Raw genomic sequence first — 14,648 nt, forward strand, 5'->3', positions numbered from 1 at the left:
AGGGAAGACATTTTCCAACAAGGAGCACAAGAGGCGATGCAGACAAAGCAGAACATGGAAGCAGGAGATAACGACTAATTTCCTATGTACCTATTGCAATGTACTACTATGGTTTCAGGCACGTTTTGAAAAATTACTTAAAATTGTTACACTGTAAATAAAGAAGTTTGTTTGACATAATAATGGTATTTACTTTCTTCCTTTTGCAGATCCTGATACGGAATAAAAAAATTGTTTTAACTGGGGCGTATATGTGCAGCTGGTTTCAAGGAGGAAAAAATTTAGGCAAACATTTATTCTTTGTCGAATCCTGCACGACATTTACGTCCCACTTAAAACAACTGTAAAACAACAATCGAAATTTAGAAACATGGTCTGGCGCAGTGTCCTTTCCAAAAGCAGGAAACCAATTTTTACAGTCATATCCGAAATTTTAAGTTTCGGTCGTGTTCAAATGTGTGTGAAATCTTCTGGGACTTAACCGCTAAGGTCATCAGTCGCTAAGCTTACACACTACTTAACCTAAATTATCCTAAGGACAAACATACACACCCGTGCCCGGGGGAGGACTCGAACCTTCGCCGGGACCAGCCGCACAGTCCACGACTGCAGCACCTTAGACCGCTCAGCTAATCCAGCGCGGCAATTCGGTCGTGAAATGGTTAAGGTACACGATATGTTTTCTGGGACAGTTTCACTTTTCCCGCCCTGTATTTCTTCTGTCTGAAGTTCTAATTATTTTCCGTAATTGCTCCGCTGCTTGTCCACAGTAGAGGTTCAATAACAGTAGGAGTAGGCTGTAGCTCACCTATACGTGCCATAAACTTTTCAGATCGCAAATTCCTTAAAATGTAATACTGGCTGGAAGCAAAGAATGGGAAATTTAGAGTTTTAACAACTCATACTTGAATTCCATCTTTTTATCATTGTCAAATAACCATTGCAAGAGGAAACGTGATCAAAATGAGAAAACTACTTTCCATTGTCTCTAGGCCCTCTTACAAGTACTTTTCGCATTCAGTTAGAAGATTAGCTTACTACTCGACAGTTATTTACCTTCTATGTCAAAGTAATTGTAAAAACTTGTTTTGTTTTTTATTTAGACCTAAGATCATTAAAAATTTTAAAAGACAAACCTTTTGCCTCAAAACTATTTACAGTGATCGCTCAGAACAGTATGATCACCGATCTACTATGGATATAAACCTGTTCAGTCGATAGCAGCGTCACCTGGAGAGGAAAATTTGGAAATTTGTCGTAAGGTCTTATGGGACCGAAATTCTGAGGTCATCGGACCTAGGCTTACGCACTACTTAATCTAAATTAAACTAACTTACACTAAGGACAACACACACACCCATGCCCGAGGGAGGACTCGAACCTCCGACTGGGGGAAGCCGCGCGGACCGTGACTAGGCGCCCTAGACCGCTCGTCTACCTGGAGAGAAATGACTGCTAGTCAGACAGGCGTACGATTCATGTAGTATCAGTGAGAGTGCTGTCTGTGTGTATAATGGAGAAATCGCGCAATCTATCTGCCTCTGACAGAGGGCAGATGGTGATGGCCCGGAGACACGCCACGATCAATTCGGAAACTGCACTATTTGTCTGGTGTGCGAGGAGTGCTGTGCTAAGTGTCTTCCACACTTGGCGAAACCAACGTGAAACCGCGTCCACATGTCGTGGGACTGGACAGCCACCTCTCATTTCAGATGTCGGACGTCGTAGGCTGCGCAAACTGGTAAAACAGGACAGGCGGTGAACTGCGGCGGAACGAACATCAGACTTTAATGCTGGGCAGACTTCGAGTGTGTCTGGACACACTGCTCACTGATCACTCCTGACGATGGTTGTCCGCAGTCGGCGACCCATGCATGTGCCAACGTTAACACCACGGCATCGCAAAGGGCACGTGACCATCGGCACTGGGCGTTGGCGCAGACAGAGAGTGGCACAGTCCCATGAATCCTAATACCTCCTTCATCATGCTGATGGGCGAGAGTGAATCCCTCGTCTTCCAGGGGAACAGCTCCTTCACACCAGTACTTCGGGAAGAAGACAAGCTGGTGGCTGTTAAGCTCTGTCGAACATTCACGTGGGCATCCATGACGGCCGAGGGTATCGTACACTGGCTGCAGACTACGTGCACTCCCTCATAACAATCATGTTTCCCGACGGCTCTAGCATTTTTCAACAAGATAATGCGCCATTCGCATGGCAAGGAGAGTGATGGAATGGTTCTAGGACCACAACGGCGAGTTCCAATTAAGTTCTGGCTCCACAACTTGCCATACATAAATCCTATCGAACACATCTGGGATGTGATTGAACGTGGCGTCAGAGCTCAGCGGCCCCATCCCCGGAATTTACGGGAATTCAGTGACTTGCGTGTGCAGATGTGAGGCCATCTCCCTCCAGCGACCTACCAAGGCCTCACTGCTTCCATGCTATGACGCGTCGCCACTGCTATCCGTGACAAAGGTGGACATATCGGCTATTAGTTTGGTGGTCATAATGTTTTGGCCGATCGCTGTGTTGTCTTTAGTATTTACTTATGCCATAACTGCCCAACTTGGGCTGTAGATCCTATTTCTGACTGATGTGATTATTTGTGATTATGAATTCAATACAAATGAGTCTGTCTACTGGTTTGTTCATTACACAACAAAAAACATGAGCCAAAGAAACTGGTACACCTGCTTAATATCACGTAGGGCCCCCGCGAGTACGCAGCAGTGCCACAACATGACGTGGCATGCACTTATGGCTGAAGTTCTGCTGGAGGGTACTGACACCATGAACCCTGCAGGGCTGTCCATAAATCCGTAAGAGTACGAGGGGGTGGGGATCTCTTCTGATCAACAGTTTGCTAGGCATCTCATATATGCACAATAATGTTATGTCTGTGGAGTTTGGCGGCCAGCGGTAGTGTTTAAACTCAGAAGAGTGATCCTGGAGCCACCCTGTAACAATTCTGGACGTGTGGGGTGTCACATTGTCCTGCCAGAATTGCCCAAGTCCGTCGGAATTCACAAAGGACATGAACGGATGCAGGTGATCATGACAGGATGCTTACGTATGTATCACCTGTCAGAGTTGTATCTAGACGTATCAGGGGTCCCATATCACTCCAACTGCACACATCCCACACCATTACAGACTCTGCACTACCCTGAACAGTCCCCTGCTGGCATGCAGGATCCATGAATTTAAGAAGTTGTCTCCATACCCGCACACGTCCATCCGTTCTATACAATTTGAAACGAGACTCGTCCGACAAGGAAACATGTTTCCAGTCATCAACAGTCTAATGTCTGTGGTGACGGCCCCAAGCGAGGCGTAAAGCTTTATGTCGTGCAGTCATCAAGGGTACACGAGTGGGCCTTCGGCTCCGAAAGTACATATCGATAATGTTCGCACGGTGACACTGTTGATGGCCCAGCACTGAAATTGGCAGTAATTTTCGAAAGGGTTGCACTTCTGTCACGTTGGACGATTCTCTTCTGTCCTCGTTGGTCCTGTTCTTGCAGGATCTTTTTCCGGCCGTAGCGATGTCGGAGATTTGAGTTTTTACCGGATTCCTGATATTTAGTGTCCGCTCGTGAAATTGTCAAACGGGAAAATCAGCACTTCATCGCTATCTCGGAGATGCTGTGTCCCATCTCTAGTGCGCCGACTATAACACCACGTTGAAACTTAAATCTTGATCACCTGCAATTATAGCAGAAGCAACCGATCTACGAGAAACAACTGCGCCAACTTATATAATCGTTGCCGAACGCAGCCCCGTATTCTGCTGTTTACATATCTCCATATTTGCATACGCCTATACCAGTTTCTTTGGCGCTTCATTGTATAACACAAATGTCAATAGCTATAGGCGAATATCAAGGACTCTTATAAGGAACGAACAAAACCTATCGTTCGAAGGTCACCTAACCCCATGTCTACAAGTCGGTGCTTTTATACCGGCGTACAAGTACCGCTCGGTTGCATATACTCTGAAGCATACTCAGAGGAAACTTTTTTAGTTGGCCTTATATATAGTTTGTCACAGCGCTCGTCACTGTCAGGAAATCTTCTAAAGGGCCCTTCTACGCACGTGCGGGGCACGTTGATACAACGTGAGCTACTGTTTGTCGTTCCACAGCACAGTCACAAGATGACGATGTGAATTTGTCCCACTTGTCAAGAATGTCGCCACATCTTCCACGGGCTGCTCGGATGTGATTCATCGTAGACCAAATTTTTCCGAAGCTAGGGGGTTTCTCTTGGACACAAGGCAATTTCAGGCATTTGGAGGACAGTTTTGTTGCTATCACGTTTTCATTCTTCGATGGCACTCAATTCATTTTTAGTAAGAATCCTGGATGTGATATGAGTGGGATGTCTTAATCTTTTCCGCACTATAGGGAATACATCGATCAATTCTGGAAGGTCAGGGTTATCGGTAATCTTCTCTTATCCACTTAGTGGCTTGCTCTTTCGTATAACATCAGGAGATGAGATGTGGCTCAAGATAGGCAACCAGTATGTGGCATTAGGTCGTGGTGGCCCCCTAACAATCCGCATGGATTCCTTAAGTTGTACACCTATAGCGCGTAACGGGTATAAGTGCAGATCTTTCTATTTGTGGCTAAGGACAGCGTACTGAACAGTATTACACTGGTGTTTACGTCATTTTCAGACTAACTATAGCTCTTACAAGACGGAGGTTTTCAGTTTGGCTAACACCTCCAAGTATATGTGGCGATATTTTCCCCTAGTGTTGAAAAGTGGATAGTCTGTACTGACAGACATAGTCCACTGTGGTGTAGTTACGACCACGCAGAAAACATCAGGTCGTAAGGTTTATGACGTGTTTGTGAGAAGATTGCTCGACACAGACAAAAAACAACACACTGATGTTTGTACATATCTACACTTATGGACGTTACACCATATATATATACAGGGTGGTCCATTGATAGTGACCAGGACAAGTATCTCACGAACTAAGCATTAAACAAAAAAACTACAAAGAACGAAACTCTTCTAGCTGAAGGTGGAAACCAGATGGCGCTATCGTTGGCCCATAGGCTGACATAGGTCAAACGGACATCAACTGCGTTTTTCAAAATAGGAACCCCCATTTTTATTACATATTCGTGTAGTACGTAGACAAATATGAATGTTTTAGTTGGACCACATTTTTCGCTTTGTGATAGGTGGCACTGTAATAGTCACAAATGCATAAGTACGTGGTATCACGTAACATTCCGCCAGTGCGGACGATATTTGCTTCGTGATACATTGTTCGTATTAAAATGGACCGTTTACCAATTGCGGAAAAGGTCGATACCGTGTGGATGTGTGGTAATTGTGATCAAAATGCCCAACGGACGTGTGCTATGTATGCTGCTCGGTATCCTGGACGACATCATCCAAGTGTCCGGACCGTTCGCCGCATAGTTACGTTATTTAAGGAAACAGGAATTGTTCAGCCACATGAGAAACCTCAACCACGATCAGCAACAAATGATGATGCCCAAGTAGGTGTTTTAACTGCTGTCGCGGCTAATCCGAACATCAGTAGCAGACAAATTGCGTGAGAATCGGGAATCTCAAAAATGTCGGTGTTGAGAATGTTACATCAACATCGATTGCACCCGTACCATATTTCTATGCACCAGGAATTGCATGGCGACGACTTTGAACGTCGTTTACAGTTCTGCCACTGGGCATTTTTTGCACGCGTTCTATTTAGCGACGAAGCGTCATTCACCAACAGCGGTAACGTAAACCGGCATAATAAGCACTACTGGGCAACGCAAAATCCACGTTGGCTGCGACAAGTGGAACATCAGCGACCTTGGCGGATTAGAGTATGCTGCGGCATTGTGGGAGGAAGGATAATTGGCCCCCATTTTATCGAGGGCAATCTAAATGGTGCAATGTATGCTAATTCCCTACGTAATGTTCTACCAATGTTACTACAAGACGTTTCACTCCATGACAGAATGGCGATGTACTTCCAACATGTTGGATGTCCGGCACATAGCTCACGTGCGGTTGAAGCGGTATTGAATAGCATATTTCCTGACAGGTGGATTGGTCGTCGAAGCCCGCACGTTCACGGGATCTGACGTCCCCGGATTTCATTCTGTGGGGAAAGTTGAAGGATATTTGCTGTCGTGATCCACCGACAACGCCTGACAACTTGCGTCAGCGCATTGTCAATGCATGTGCGAACATTACGGAAGGCGAACTACTCGCTGTTGAGAGGAATGTCGTTACACGTATTGCCAAATGCATTGAGGTTTACGGACATCATTTTGAGCATTTATTGCATAATGTGGTATTTACAGGTAATCACGCTGTAACAGCATGCGTTCTCAGAAATGATAAGTTCACTAAGGTACATGAATCACATTGGAACAATCGAAATCTTTATTTTAATTTAAAAAAACCTACCTGTTACCAACTGTTCGTCTAAAATTGTGAGGCATATGTTTGTGACTATTACATCGCCATCTATCACAAAGCGAAAAAAGTGGTACAACTAAAACATTCATATTTCTTTAAGTACTACACTAACATGTAATAAAAAATGGGGGTTCCTATTTAAAAAGACACAGTTGATATCCGTTTGACGTATGGCAGCGCCATCTAGCGGGCCAACCATAGCGCCATCTGGTTTTCCCCTTCAAGCTAGACAAGTTTCATTCTTTGTAGTTTTTTCGTTTGACGCTCTTTTCATGAGATATTTGGCCCAGTCACGATCAATGGACCACCCTGTACATTAACCAGGGAAGAGCGACAACGGATACCTGCAGTAAGTCAATATTAAGTAATTTTTATACCTAGTGTCTTTTCCAGTCGTTACAGTTTATGACCTTCCAGCTAACATGCTGTCAGATAGTTTGTTGTCTGTACGCATGTACAAGTTGTAGGAATTTATACAGCAGCATGCGCCTCCCAACCGTATTACATGATCATCATAGATGAACGAAAGCAACTAATACATTCTACCTCATTTGGTATTCTGCTTCAGTAAACGTTTTTAATGCTAAGACTTTATCAGCGCAGCTCCGTCCTGGTCAGAATCCAGCTTTATCAACAAGAAGGCCCTGGAAGAATACTGCATTAATCTGATTTGTATATAATATTTTGGGGACCTTATAAATATGGCTTAATAGTGTGACTGGGCGACGGTTTCTTGGCTGGTCTGATGTTGTGCTATGATTTTTGATTGCTTCATTTTTTGTGGGATTTAAAGTAGATATCATAATATCAGAGAAGAAATCCGCTAGCCTTCTTCTTGCGAATTTCCCACAATGTAGAAGAAATCTGAGATGGATTCCATCACTTCCAGGTTTTAGAGTTTTAAGAACAGAAGAAATTTCAGGTACAGATACTCTTCCTGGAAACTCAGATCGTTCATCAGTGTTATTTTTGAACAAGTCAACTTTATGTGTGATGTATCTTGTATGAGTTTTGTCCCTCGATGCTCTGGGTGTAGACAGTAAATGTGACGCGTTCCTAGTTGCTGATATTTTGAGTGTTATACGTTACTTTTGTTGTGTTTGGACCCATCTTCCTTAGTAAGAAAGCTGCTTCTCTACTAGATGTTGAAAATTGAGTGACTCGACTCTTTATCCATCTATATAACTCAGGTGGCTTCTATGGGGCGCCTCCTAATAGCGAGTCGGACGTCCTTCCTCCCAGCACGCGCAGCAGCTCCACTTGGTATGGATTCAAGCAGCACCCCCTATAGAGGAAAGTCTGCGCGCCCGCTCAGTGACGTCACGCACAGAGTCTGGTGCCAGTGCTCCCAGTCCGTTTGGCCACAGCAATAGACTGTAAAGGGATCCGGACGACGAAAATTGGTAAAGAAATCTGACATACCTCTCTCATAAATTACAAGAGTTCCTTTTTTAAATGACCCAGTTCTTTTGTCTGTAACTTATTTCTGCATACCTTTTAGCCCCGACGTAAAAAGTGGCTGCAATAACTTTCGCTGTCCGAGGCATCAAAACTCCCAAATGAGTGCACCCATTTCACTGTAGTTTATTTTAAAGTTGCTGTAATGGGGATTGTCACGACTTGTTTGATGCCAGCCTGGCTAGCCGTTCAAAGATCGTCAGCTATACAAAGTGAAAGTGTTTGCTGCCAGTGAGCTTTTTCCAATACCATTCCTAAACTGTAAGTGCTGTAGTATAAATTGTAAATCTCGAAAAGGCCTACCTAAACCGTCTGCAACGGTATATATTAATCTTTAATGGCTGACCACCATATACCATTCTTCCGTATTGTAGTTCCTGTGTAAGACGACTTTTAATGACAAAAATTTTGATTGAAAGCCACTTTCTATTAGGTTTTTTTTTTGTTAAATATTGCATCGCTTTGACGCAGGTCTAATAGTGTGGACGGCATTTTGCAAAGAAGCACACTGGCAGCTAACATTTTACGGACACTGTTATTGCCGCTGCTTATTCCTTATGTGGCAAAATCTATTTTAAAACCTGGTTGGATGACATACCTGTGAATTAAAAAAAGAAACACGAAAATTGGGCAAATAGTGGTCGAATTATAACAGCACCCCCTATAGAGGGGCACTGGTAATAAACAGTTGTATGAGCCGTATCAAAAACTAACACTGCCATGAAAGAAATGTTCTACATATGTTTTAGTCCTTCATTCAGCAACCTTGTATTCATACTTTTTTTTAATTTAGAGAAAGCTCTCCTGTTAATAGTTTTTAAATGAAATGCTGTTCAATTCAATGATACGATATCTCTTCACAGTTTGTGCACCTTTCCCTAAGAAACTTTCTTACCATTAAGAAAATCTCACTGTCTCAAGCTGAGTATGTAATAGTATTGCCAGAAAGTTTTGGTAGGCCAATGCCAATTTCTACTTGTTGTTGTTGTTGTGGTCTTCAGTCCTGAGACCGGTTTGATGCAGCTCTCCATGCTACTCTATACTGTGCAAGCTTCTTCATCTCTGAGTAACTATTGCAACCTACATCCTTCTGAATCTGCTTAGTGTATTCATCTCTTGGTCTCCCTCTACGATTTTTACCCTCCACACTGCCCTCCAATGCTAAATTTGTGATCCCCTGACGCCTCAGAACATGTCCTACCAACCGGTCCCTGCTTCTTGTCAAGTTGTGCCACAAACTCCTCTTCTCCCCAGTTCTATTCAGTACCTCCTCATTAGTTATGTGATCTACCCATCTAATCTTCACCATTCTTCTGTAGCACCACGTTTCGAAAGCTTCTATTCTCTTCTTGTGCAACCTATTTATCGTCCATGTTTCACTTACATATATGGCTACACTCCATGCAAATACTTTCAGAAACGACTTCTTGACACTTAAATCTATACTCGATGTTAACAAATTTCTCTTCTACAGAAACGTTTTCCTTGCCATTCCCAGTTTACATTTTATATCCTCTCTACTTCGACCATCATCACTTATTTTGCTCCCCAAACAGCAAAACTCCTTTACTACTTTAAGTGTCTCATTTCCTAATCTAATTCCCGCAGCATCACCCGACTTAATTCGACTACATTCCATTATACTCGTTTTGCTTTTGTGCATATTCATCTTATGTCCACCTTTCAAGACACTGTCCATTCCGTTCAACTGCTCTTCCGAGTCCTATGCTGTCTCTGACAGAATTACAATGTCATTGGCGAACCTCTAAGTTTTTATTTCTTCTCCATGGATTTTAATACCTACTCCGATTTTTGTTGTTTTTTTTTTTTTGTTTGTTTCCTTTACTGCTTGCTCAATATTCAGATTGAATAACATCGGGGCGAGGCTAAACTACCGTCTGGTTTCTGTACAAATTGCAAGTAGCCTTTCGCTCCCTGTATTTTACCCCTACCACCTTTAGAATTTGGAAGAGAGTATTCCAATCAACATTGTCAAAAGCTTTCTCTAAGTCTACAAATGCTAGAAACGTAGGTTTGCCTTTCCGTAATCTTTCTTCTAAGAGAAGTCGTAAGTCAGTATTGCCAATATTTCTACGGAATCCAAACTGATTTTCCCCGAGGTCGGCTTCTACCAGTTTTTCCATTCGTCTGTGAAGAATTCGCATTAGTATCTTGCAGCTGTGACTTATTAAACTGATAGTTCGGTAATTTTCACATCTGTCAACACCTGCTTTCTTTGGGATTGGAATTATTACATTCTTCTTGAAGTCTGAGGGAATTTCGCCTGTCTCATACATCTTACTCACCAGATGGTAGAGTTTTGTTAGGACTGGCTCTCCCAAGGCTGTCAGTAGGTCTAATGGAATGTTGTCTACTCCCGGGACCTTGTTTCGACTCAGGTCTTTCAGTGCTCTGTCAAACTCTTCACGCAGTATCGTATCTCCCATTTCATCTTCATCTACATCCTCTTCCATTTACATAATATTGTCCCGAAGTACATCGTCCTTGTATAGACCATCTGTATCCTTCTTCCACCTTTCTGCTTTCCCTTCTTTGCTTAGAACTGGGTTTCCATCTGAGTTCTTGATATTCATACAAGTGGTTCTCTTTTCTCCAAAAAGCTCTTTAATTTTCCTGTAGGCAGTATCTATCTTACCCCAAGTGAGATAAGCCTCTACATCCTTACATTTGTCCTCTAGCCATCCCTGCTTAGCCATTTTGCACTTTCTGTCGATCTCATTTTTGAGACGTTTGTATTCCTTTCTGCCTGCTTCATTTACTGCATTTTTATATTTTCTCCTTTCACCAATTAAATTCAATATTTCTTCCGTTACCCAAGGATTTCTACTAGCCCTCGTCTTTTTACCTACTTGATCCTCTGCTGCCTTCACTACTTTACCCCTCAGAGCTACCCATTCTTCTTCTACTGTATTTCTTTCCCCCATTCCTGTCAACTGTTCCCTTATGCTCTCCCTGAAACTCTGTACAACCTCTGGTTTAGTCAGTTTATCCAGGTCCCATCTCCTTAAATTCCCACCTTTTCGCAGTTTCTTCAGTTTTAATCTACAGTTCATAACGAATAGATTGTGGTCAGAGTCCACATCTGCCCCTGATTCCTAAATCTCTGTCTTACCATTATGTAATCTATCTGATACCTTCTAGTATCTTCCGGCTTCTTCCATGTATACAACCTTATTTTATGATTCTTGAACCAAGTGTTAACTATGATTAAGTTATGTTCTGTGCAAAATTCTACCATATGGCTACTCCGCAACATAAATAGAAATGCTGAATTTGCAGCATGTTCTGAGTTATATGACATGCCCAAAACGCTACCTCCTTTACATTCCAAATAAGAATTTGGATGAATTTCATCTACACTCAAAACAACATCGACATCATCGCTGTTCAAGTATTGAAACTTGTGTTTTGCGTAGGACAGGAAATTACTTCCCCAAGCCTTTCATGAGATGGATGCACATTAAATTTTCTGCAGATCCTACGCACAGTGCTTGGATGTGGCATTTTCATTCATGAACTGCTACGTAAAAATTATAAGCATGAGACGAAATTGAAAATAGCAAACAACACAGTATCACAAACGTAGAACTAAACCTATGATTAAATTTCTTGACATTTATGAGACTAACTTGTTCATATATAAAGTCTACCATCTCCTTTTCACTCTCCTGTACACTGCCTTTCAACACTCCTAGACTGTCTTCCACTATCTCTACAATACTATCTATAGAAGTTTCTGAGTGCCCACAGTCTGTCTCTGAAAACTCCTGCCGTACACTGACAATTTCACGGATATTAGTTATAATTACAGGAAAAGATCTTTTTCCAAATGTCTTAATTTGTACATCATTCTTAAACAACGAAACATTTAAATTACTATCTATAACGACAGAATGTGTGATCAATGGTGCTGGTTTTCTTGTTATCTTCAGAAAATACACACAATCACTGTCTTTTTCGATCACACTCCACTCATTGCGCAATTCCACTTCCTTCGTACGCAACATCAACTCTTCTAAAGAACTGAAATTGAAAGTGTTTTCATAGTCCTTCTCTGACTCTAAACTACATTGTAATGCTGCAGTTAACTGTTCATTTTCAAGTATTTGCTTTTTCTCCTCTGGCCCTTGACGTCTGCTTTCTTCCTTTGAAAAGTAGGAAGGACAGTTTGGGAGTAGTGATGGAACTGCATCTGGTCTCAAACGTGGTTTTCGAAGGGGGACTCTTAATAACTGCCCAGTTCTTTAGTCCACAATTTGTGTTTCCCAAATAACATCATCCTTGTGAAAGTGAACATGACACACCTGTAATTAAAAATGAATAAAAAACGAAAAAGGTGCCTACAAATGAATGTGATGACAATATTAATAGTGTGAAAACAATTTACGTATATAAAGTTAGTTTCGAGTTTTAAAATACAAATACTAAAATGCAGAGGAATACTCAAGTGATATATGTGGCCGTGGCACAATAACTCCATAAAACAGTAACACTACAATATCAAAACACATGCAGTCACATGTCATGGCAACAAGCTCTTCAACAGACGGTGAAATGAAGAAAGTACTTGTCCAATCAATAATTACAAACATAATCTAATGTTTGTAGCATAATTCTATAACAGTGATAATTTTTTCTTTTATAATTTAGCCTTGAACCTCATATATTCACTAGGGAGTGGGATTTTTGCTTAATCTCTTGCTCTATTGTCCCCCTCCCCCCATAAACACACACACACACACACACACACATACACACACACACACACACACACACACACACACACGCCTAGGCTACAAGAAAGCATGACGACACCAAACTCACACAGGTGTGGTCCATAGAAGCTACTGTGAAACAGTAACAGTAAAATTCAAAGTAATTCTCAGACTGTGTATCCTGTAGAACTGTGAAATACTTAATGGTAGTGCTTTTTATGAGATAGACACTGTTTTGCTTTTGTATTTCAGCTGCTATTCCCTATTCGATGTATCAGTTCATAACTTACATAAAAACTGACAATATAATGAACTGATACGATGTCAGTTATGTGCTACCTATTAGGTTAAACATAAGTGCACAATTGCTTTCAAGTATTTTAGCTGTGTATCTATAAGACAGCTATGTAGGCCACTGGCATGTATCTGAAATTCCGGACCCAGAAAGTAAGAATTTGTAAAATACACAAGTATTTTCTTTTATTTTTTACATGTTTTCACAGTTTCTCCCTCTGCATTTTGTGATGGCCTATTAATCCATTCATGTACTCATTCATTTTTTCTACGGTTTTAAAGTAAAATATTTATTTGTGCATTGTGAAGTCGAAAGCCTACTATATTCACTATTAGTAACGTTCACTGCATTGACTTCAAATTCCCATCAATAATTTATTAAAAACAAGCGACTGAGACACTGTTTTTACTTAATTTTCAATTTCTAGGTACATCACATTCCTTGTTTTTAAACAGGCTACTTCTTAAAGACTTTTACAGCAGAAAGAAACAGAACTAAATACTAGAACCAGAATACATCGAAAGTAGTCTGTATCTTAAGTGCATGTACTTAATCATAAACGAACTTTGATTCCTAATAACAAACAGCGAAAACAGTAAGTATAAAGATATACTGAGATATTTAACTACTTAAGTATGACTGTGCTTAGGCTATACTGCTTGAACTTGCGGAATACAGAATTCATATAACCTAAACCAGCTAAACTGTAGAATTTCCAGGGCAAGAAAACGAAACACTGTTTTCTTCGGCACTTATACAGTTAAGATCTGATATATTAGTCAAAATGTCGCTGACCTTCCTTACTGCATAAGTGCCTATTCTTTGTTAGTACACTTAACCTCTGTTAAGAAATAAACAAAACAAATAGTCACTCTTGAACTTGAAGAAGAAGTAAAGTTAACTCTGCGAATACTTGACAACCATTTCTTCCTCGTTGCTTCATCCTCCGAAAAATTTAAACACGGTTACTTTTGGTCCACCATCATAATTTTCTCTACAATTGCACAGAGCAACGATACGGCGTTTTGCAGGCAACGAGATTTTAACAGGCATGAAAAACAGATCACCAGTTTAGTAACCAAATCACGTACACTAACGCAGGAACACCATTCACTATAATAGTAAACTGGCGCGAAACTCGCCGCACGACTGTTCACAAGCACTGTTCCGTGCAACTGTTGAAGAAGAGTCCAGATGTGTAGCCATATTGTGACGTCACGCACTACGTCGACAGGCTTTCTTTTACAGGGGTGCCGATTCAAGTCGCTGGGCGTCCGCTGCAGAAATATAGAGCAATGTTGCCTCTACAGGCGTCCACAACTGCGTAAGTGTTGCTGCTGCGCGATTTTGTACACAAATCGACCTCTCGATGTCTCATAAATGTTCAATGGGATTCATGTCGGACGATATGGGTGACCAAATCACTATCCAGAATTGTCCAGGATGCTCCTCAAACCAACAATTGTGGCCCAGTGACGTGGCGCATTGTCGTCCATAAAAATTCCGTCGTTGTTTGTGAACAAATGGCCTCTAAGTAGCCAGTCAATGATCGGTTCAGTTGGACCAGAGGCCGAGTCATCTCCATGTAAACACAGCCCACCCCATTACGGAGCCACTACCAGCTTGCGCAGTGCCTTGTTGGTAACTCGCGTCTATGGCTTCGTGGGGTCTGCGTGACACTCGAACCCTACTGA

The sequence above is a fragment of the Schistocerca serialis genome, chromosome 6, assembly GCF_023864345.2.
Source record: "Schistocerca serialis cubense isolate TAMUIC-IGC-003099 chromosome 6, iqSchSeri2.2, whole genome shotgun sequence".
In the NCBI taxonomy this organism is placed as follows: domain Eukaryota; kingdom Metazoa; phylum Arthropoda; class Insecta; order Orthoptera; family Acrididae; genus Schistocerca; species Schistocerca serialis.